Here is a 7,420-nt window from a genome sequence, read left to right as displayed (position 1 = left end):
CCAACCACCCGTCGGACAGGGCGTGGGCCGGGAGACGTAGAGGGATCTCTGGGCTCGGAGAGGACGCAGAGTTTCAAGATGCCTATAAATAACAGGTACGGTCCGAGTTTGAGATATGGAAGCACTCAATCACGACAAACATTGCGCAGATGAAACATATCTTGACGCAAATATTCTGCTGAGGTCGTAGTTTGGCATGAGTTTGATTGCGTCATAACAATAATAAGACTGTGAGACTAACGTGTAAGATGTGTTTTATGACGTCAAAATTACATCATTTTTACCTTGTTTATGAAAATGTATAATGCACTAGATCAAACCACGTCGAATGTTTTTGGCAAGGTATATTGGTTTTCGGGACATTTGAAAGTTGAATTAAGGGCCGCCGCGGTCCGCGGATATATTTATTATTCATAGGCATCGTGGATTGTTGCGTGGTGCTCATGGGGCATCAGTTGGTGATTGATAACATTTTGCTTTGATTTCTGATTGCTGATGATTTAAATTCTATGATGGTTTACTGTGCGGAACCTTCGTGTAGAAATGGGTCCGGGAGAAGAAACAACCAGGCGCCCGGCACCAAATATCACGAGTTCCCTGCGGATGAAGTGATGGCAAGGCGATGGTGGCAGATCATAAAAAGAGGGGAGCCATTCCCGAAGAACTTCCGCCAGTATTGTTTGTGTTCTTTGCATTTTGTAACTGCTGACTATGAAAGAGGCCTCAGGTCAGAACTGCTTAAGTTGCCTCCGCAGTATTCTGCCATGAAGCTGCTACCTACATCAGTCCCATCCAGGAACCTGACTCGTCCTCCAAGGTAAAGGCCTCACCTGACTACACTGCATGCGGTTTTCGCGGGTTTGCGGGTTTTGCGTAGTATTGTTGTAGTAAAAACAATGTTTTTGTGATATGTTTTGGTATAATATTTTAGTTAATATAAGAGTTTTATTAACTTTTGTATATAGCTAATGTTAAAGTTAAATTATTTATTACTTTTGTTTCTAGATCGATATTTCGCAAAACATGCAAACCCGCAAAAAACGCATGCAGAAAACGCATAGGTAGACTAGCCAGGCCTTAAGTGTGCCCATCAGATATTTATGAGTTTACCTATCGGTTGAATAGCAAATCTGTATACACTTTACGGACAGCTCGCTTTTCAGCTGTCCGGATTGGTGAATAACCCATTTTTGAGGGACCTTTTTTGGCAATACATTAAGGTGTAGGTATGTATAAGCATGTGCTGTGAATGGAAGGTTAGAGTTTTATGAATGGAGAGCTCACCTTTTCCATGATAAGTTTTGTTTTGTTTTCCATACCTAACCTACCAATTTTTGTGCCTGTCTTAGTAAGTTTGATACCAAATGCAGGGACAGGGTTTGAAGTTGCTCAGCTCAGACCAGATCAGATGGATAGTTGGGTATGGTCAAAATTACCCCATTTTGACTTTTTTGTTATAAGGAAAGCTCAGCTGAACAAACAACTTAATTTTGAACTTCTTGTTAGCTCTGAGTTACCAGCTAGAATAGACATCATTAATGTCACGTATTTAGCAGTAAGGGTTTGTTACTAAAGTCGGTTATTTTTACAGAGTCACAACACCAAGGAGTGGTGCTGCTACACAGAGGTGGAGAGGAAGATGAGTCAAGGCAGGTGCAAGAAGAAGGAGAACAAGCAGCTCCCAAAGACTCATCACTCCAAGCAGAAGAATGCCTGCATTCAGATGCATCTGTACAGACGAAGTGTGAGCCTTAAAAGTACGTCGTATCTTATTTAACTTATTTCAGATACATTTCAAGTATGTTATTTATGTACACATGTCTATGACTTTACTAGAAAATAGGTGCAGTTTGAAAGATAAATTTAATTCCTGTCATTGCCCAATATTGGTGGAAGATTGGTTAAGAATATCCTCCTCCAGCTCAGTGTTACTATAAAGTCAGGAATAAAAATTGGTAATTGCTTTATAGCACAGTACCTGTGGATTGTAGAATATTAGTTGCAATCAGTACTCACCCACATGAATGAAGCACACACCTGCACCCATGCCCCCCCCCCCCCCACCCATGCTCACATGAATAGCTGATAGCACCCATGATAGCTAAAGTTACTTCTGTATTTTGAAATCCCTTTCTTGTTCTGATGATCCTTTTGTCCTAACAGGTGTACCAGATGCCCAGCACTTGAGGCTGAACTGGCAAGCCTGAAGAGCAAACTGGCAGAGGCCGAGGACGTCCCTGTCCCATGCCGAGGACGTCCCTGTCCAGGCACTGTGGACGCGGCTGCGCAGTGTTGGAGGCATGGCTGTTCCCACCGAGTCTTTCTTGGAACTGTGCAGGGAGCTCGAGACCTGTTTCTGTGCCTACCATGCGATGCACCCCGATGGGCTCAGTCGAGAGCGCGGCGTCATCCGCAACGCCACCCGTATGATGGCCGAGAAATATTCGCGGGGCGTGCAGTGTGCCAAAATCCTGAAAGTGTTCGTTCGTGTGCGAACCTTTATCCGCCTGCGAACAGTGAACTCGACTCGACGTGCGGAGACGCTGTCTAAGCGGAAGGTGCGGAAGCTGCGTCACCACGCACAGTAAACAGATTGGCAGAGGCACACATCATTCATTACATCACGATATTATTTATTGATCTCTTGAGCCTTTCTTTTTTGTAACAGCTGGGTAGTCGTTCAGTTTGTGCCTGAATCGAGTTTCCAGACCTTCTGCTAGCTACCGTCTCCACACGGCGAACTGGGTCCAATTTGTGACTTGTGCTCGAAAATGCGTCCGTGTACAGTGAGGGCGGAAATGATATGATGTCGCTTAGGAGCCTTAATTGTTCTCGACCGTGTCGTGATGTATCGTTTTCATGATTCATTTTCCTTAAACTAGCTTGACTGTTAGCTGGCAACGTGCCATTTTATGTTGCACACATCTGCGATGATCGACGGCCAGCGCCTGCTGGCGGCACCGCTGCCGCCGCCCAGCGCCGCCACCTGCGGTAGAGGCTGTCCCCGACGCTCCCCGACGCTCACGCCGAAGGCGCCTCGCGCGGCGTCGCCTCCAAGTTCGGTGGGGCGCAATCTCTTACCGCGGGCGAGGGGACAATTGAGCTTCATGTTGCACAGTATTTGTTGATTTCCGTTATTGTCCGCAACAATTGTCTCAAGGGAGAGATGTGATGTCGTCTGATGTAAGATGATATGTGATGTGATGGAGATGTGATTCCGTGTACCCACTAACCCCTCCCCTCGCTGAATACAGCTCTGTTCCTGATAACTTTTCTATAATGCGCATTGTGATAATCGATAATTATCGGACTAATTCAGTGACTTAATAACGACAAAGACCAAATCAATTGGATGCAAAAATATTGCGTGTGTTCGTGTTTTAGATGCAACAAACGAAGGGCTTGTTATGCCGTACGAGCTAACGTGTAGTTATCGAGCGTAATACCTGTACATATACAATACCTGTACAGGTACAAGGCATTAAAAATACTTGCGTCATATATATATATATATATATATATATATATATATATATATATATATATATATATATACATATATATATATATATATATATATATATATATATATATATATATATATATATATATATATATATATACAATTTTACGTTACATATAAATATATATATATATATATATATATATATATATATATATATATATATATATTTATATGTAACGTATTGCGGCGGCGCCCAATACGTTAATGCGAACTCGATGCCTAAACACGAACGCTGGGCGCCGCCGTCTCTCCGCTACCATAAAAGATACCGAGGGGATGTCCAACCCTGCTTTCGGCATCCGGGCCCTGTTTCACCGGTGATAGCAGCACGCTACTATCAAATTGCGCGAGCTGACATAATGTGATGAGGTCACACTAATGACGTTTCGTGTAATCCGTGAGCTGCGTTTGGAACAGAGTTGCTGTCTCGTTGGATTGCGTTTGATACATTTGTTTGATCGCACGGCCGTGAAGATGTTAGCAGCAGTATTTGATGACATCACACAGATTGACGGCGCCATGGTTTGTTGATGTTTCCATGGAAACCCAATTTGACACGTGTGATAGCAGCGTGCTGCTATCACCGGTGAAACACTGGGCCCCGGAAAATCGGGGAGAATTAACCGGGACCGGGATCAGCGAGAATTATCGGGGATCACGTTCGGTATCGCGACAACGAGACATGCTGAAGATAGGCGCTCACCAATAATTTTCCGACGGATAATATCCGAGGGACAATATTTTCCGGATACCGAAAGCACCCCATATATGATATCCCCTAGCGGCCCCACGCGGGCCGGATCACGTGACCTGACTAGGTGACATGAAGCGAAATGAAGCAATGTCAGAACTTTGGTGCAATCTTCCATTGTCCAAACAGTGGTGCCAGAACCGCAAGCACGTTACACAATGTCCAGAATGAATAAACCCATTAGAACCACGTATGCCCATCTTAAAGGATAGGCGGACTGAGTGTTAAATACTGCGATTTTTTCCCTGTTTGCAATCAAGACATGGCAAAAATCGATACGGATCTGGAGAAAGGACTAATTATGCTTCAATATGCCCCAAGTTTCATATTTGTATTCTCAATTTCAAGCAAAATATCTTAAATCGAAGTTGGGCCAAAACTGCCGTTTCCCCCATTGTTAACAATGGTGAAGGGAAAAGTCAAGCGCGCGTGACGTCACCGGCGCTTGACGCTACCAACAACTCTGACTGGGGGCCGCAGAGTTTCTCCTTCCGAGTGGGTGAGACTAAATGCTTACTTCGAAATCTAAGCTGTGTTGCGGCATTGGCGGTTATGTGCGGCGGTATGCCGCATGATTAGTAAGCGGCGACCACTAAATTAAAGACTTAAACGCTCCAACCTGTTTTCAATGAATAACACTGCATACCAAAAATGCCAATCGCTCTCGTCACAAGATATTTAGATTTAAATAACTAAGTTATCTGCATCATCATTTTGAGCCAAATTAATGCTTTCAACTTAGTACTCACTCATTCCTTCCTTCGTTGGCTCCAAATAGTCTTTCGATTGTCTGGAAATCGTATGCCAAATCCCGCACCTGTATACGACTGGTGCATATAAAGGCCGATGTAAGAATTTCAATAGGCTCTCGCATGCGATTTCCTGGCTACCCAAAAAGTCTGTTTCAGTCATGCTATCAAAACATGGTATGTCAGCCCTGTCACCAGCTTATGACTGCTCTGCTTGTAGTGCCCCTGACCGTCACCGACTCCCTTCCCTCCTTAAAAGCCTAGTTTCCCTCCATCATCTCTACTAGATTTAGGTGATGCTCCGACAAATTCACAAACAAGACCGAACTTGTTCGGAGTTCGGACTGTGAGTTAACCCTCGCCCTTTAGGGGGGGGGGGGGTGGGGGGTGGGTCGAACGGACTCCCCTCGGTTTTTCGCGAATAACTCGCGTAAAAAGCGGCCGATCACGACGTAACTTTTAGTACCCTCGCGTTGATCAATTTTACACCTACCCTGAAAATTTCATGACCCTGACGCAAATAACCCTTGACCTGTGACCTACTTTTCGAGACCATGTTTTGCCGGAACCGCGATTCAGCGTATGTCGGCTCGCATTAGCAGCGCGTTTGCAGTCTTTTCGTGGTTTTAAGCGTTCAAACATGTGATATGATCTTGCCCCCATGCATTAGGGTGGGTGTCAAGGTCATCTGAAGGTCAGGTCAGGTCACTGACCTTTGGTGACCTCGGTTCACTTTTTCGAGTTTGACATGTTTCTAGGCCAGTTTTTCAAGCTGAATTCGAATTTAGCAACCACATGAACGTTTACAAAGTAGTTTTGGTGCCTTCGTAACATGTTACGAGGCTGTCAGAGGCGGTTGACACCTACTACAAATACCCGGCAGGACCTCTACTGGTTGACCTGACCTGACCTGACCCGACCTGGCCTAAATGAATGAAGACATCATCTGTGATCAAAACTAGCATGATATTCCTGATCAGCACCCCGAAAAACCCCATAGCAGCCACACTACGACGTTCTAACAGGTCCTGATTTTCCCGCCTTTTGGGTCATTGACCTGACCTGGAAGGTCAACCGATGACCTAGGACCTTAAAATTGGGTATCATCGGCTTCCTCTCGTCACGGGCAACACGCTCGTTTTTTCCGCGAAGCTCTAGCTTGATCAGGAGCGAAACGACAAGGGGTTATACCTTATACGTTCGCGGCTGGAAAAACACCAATACGGGCGAGGGTCAAGTTGAAAGTATTAATTTGGTTCAAAACGATGATGTAGATAAGTTAGTTATTTAAATCTAAATATCCTATGACGAGAGCGATGGACATTTTTGGTATGCAGTGTTATCCGTTGAAAACAGGTCAAAGCTATTGAGTTTTTAATTTAGTGGTCGCCGCTTACTAAGCATGCGGCATACACGCCGCACATAACCGCCAATGCCGCAACGCAGCTTAGATTTCGAAGTAAGCATTTAGTCTCACCAGCCGCAGCTGCCTCTCCGTTCTTAAATGTGTCTTGCGGTGCAGTATCACCCCTGGTGCGGACGGCTAGTGTCATCTGGGAAGCGAGGTTAGAACTAGCATGCGCCACCTGAGCGACGAGGTGTCACTGCGGGCGGTGGCTCGTGCCTATACGGGCGCTGGGAAAGGCTGGCATGGGGCACAGACACGTCTTAAAGGGACCCTCCCACCTTAACATTAGATTTGAGTTGAGATAGCCAAAATGGGGTCCCTGGCTCACAATTACCGGTTTCGGCACTCACAACATCGAGAAATGCCTTGAACCGGAAATATAGCGCAGATATCTAACGATTTTTAAATGTTTGACTAAAACGTTTTGTAGCACGCGGTGGTATATGCTGCTTTGCGCGCAACAAGTGCCGCACTTTCAGCTGCCAAACTATTGCTTCCAAATAAAGTCGCTAGGAACAGCGGAGATCCCAAAAAGTAAGCAAAAGTAAAAGTCTAATATCTTGAAAACCGGTGAATATTTTTCGGTGAAATTTGGTAGATATTCGTTTTCGCTCTTTCTGAACCGAGCGATCACTTTCATGCCAATTCATAACTTTTTTGAAGGTGGGAGGGTCCCTTTAACATAGCACAAGTAAGTCACAGTAATTGAAATAGGCCGGTGGTAATATTGTCACACGAATGCAGCACGAACACAGATACGGCCGATTAGACGGCCGGCAGCGGCAGCCGCTGCCAATATTCTTCAGGATAAGGTTGGGGCCGCTGTCGCGTGGCTGTCAGCTGTTGTGCAGGCGGTCGTGCTGACATGCCGGTGGGCGGTAGCGGTATTCCAGAATTCCATCATTTACCTAATTGCTTTGCTTTTAAAGGGGTTTAAATAATAGACGATTCCGGGCTTATCTCGTGAGGTTGTTATCATAATTAGG

General features: G+C 45.2%; 1 long non-coding RNA gene across 1 annotated transcript; it reads left to right on the top strand.

Moving 5' to 3' along the window:
- The first annotated feature begins 346 nt into the window (after positions 1-346).
- LOC122376496 lies at positions 347-3,269 on the top strand. Its single transcript, XR_006255649.1, has 3 exons — positions 347-817; positions 1,592-1,757; positions 2,164-3,269. It is a non-coding gene; the product is annotated as an uncharacterized LOC122376496 (long non-coding RNA).
- The last annotated feature ends 4,151 nt before the right edge of the window (positions 3,270-7,420 follow it).

This window comes from Amphibalanus amphitrite, unplaced genomic scaffold (genome assembly GCF_019059575.1).
Source record: "Amphibalanus amphitrite isolate SeventyFive unplaced genomic scaffold, NRLGWU_Aamphi_draft 002168F_arrow, whole genome shotgun sequence".
Taxonomy (NCBI): Eukaryota; Metazoa; Arthropoda; class Thecostraca; order Balanomorpha; family Balanidae; genus Amphibalanus; species Amphibalanus amphitrite.
Note: the sequence above shows the minus strand (reverse complement) of the source record. Positions and strands in the feature narration are given on the sequence as shown.